Below are 868 nucleotides of genomic sequence, written 5' to 3'. Positions count from 1 at the left end.
CCAAGGGACATTTAAGGTTTATGTGGCCCATTTTTGGATCTTTTAGATGTGGTTCTGATGTACACTGCAAGTTCACTTTGCCTCTCCCTATATTTAATGTATTTACATTTTTTGTGACTGAATTCAAGTGGATTGTATCTGATTTTCTCACTGTTCACTTGGTTGCACCCTTTCAGGATATTCAAAATCCCTTAATGGCTTTTCACCTGTTACACTGACTGCTAAAAAGAAAGCCAGGCGAAGCATTTGCTGTGAAACTCTTCATGTGGTCTGCTGGCTCCAGACAGTGAGGACTCTATGGCCTTCCACAAGTTTTCTGGAAATGTCACATTAGTGGCCTTTTTACCCCAGACATATTGCACATTAGCAGATTTCTTTCCTTATCTCCATCTTCCAGAGATAAGCATCTACTAGCTCATGAAAGCCGAGTCTCAGAAGAGTGCATTGTAGGCCACATATTTTATGTTTTCTGCAAACCTTCTATGTTCTTCATGGCCTTCTACAGCTTCCTATGGTCTCAGCCGCTAGGGACTGTGTAACGTGTCCCAACTATGCATCTTGGAAAATATGAGCTAATGTGAATGAGACTGGAGATACAGAAGAGGACAGGGAATCCGCTGTGCGTTTCCTTTCCTTCTGGAGGGCTGGGAAGCAAGGGAATTACTCCCTGGGATGCAAGTGTTTCAGAGTAACGAGGAGGCAGCATTAGCGAAGGACACCAAGTCCTTAAGGATTCATTGCCACTTTGCTGCTCTGAATAACTCCCCAAGAGGGCAAGGAAAGCTGTCAGTGGTCCTCTGATTTACGGCTATTCAATGTTTGACCCTCCTTCTGCAGGAGCTGCCACAGCAGCAGTCCTAAAGACAAA

The sequence above is a fragment of the Tauraco erythrolophus genome, chromosome 2, assembly GCF_009769465.1.
Source record: "Tauraco erythrolophus isolate bTauEry1 chromosome 2, bTauEry1.pri, whole genome shotgun sequence".
Taxonomy (NCBI): domain Eukaryota; kingdom Metazoa; phylum Chordata; class Aves; order Musophagiformes; family Musophagidae; genus Tauraco; species Tauraco erythrolophus.
This window is presented reverse-complemented; position numbering follows the sequence as displayed.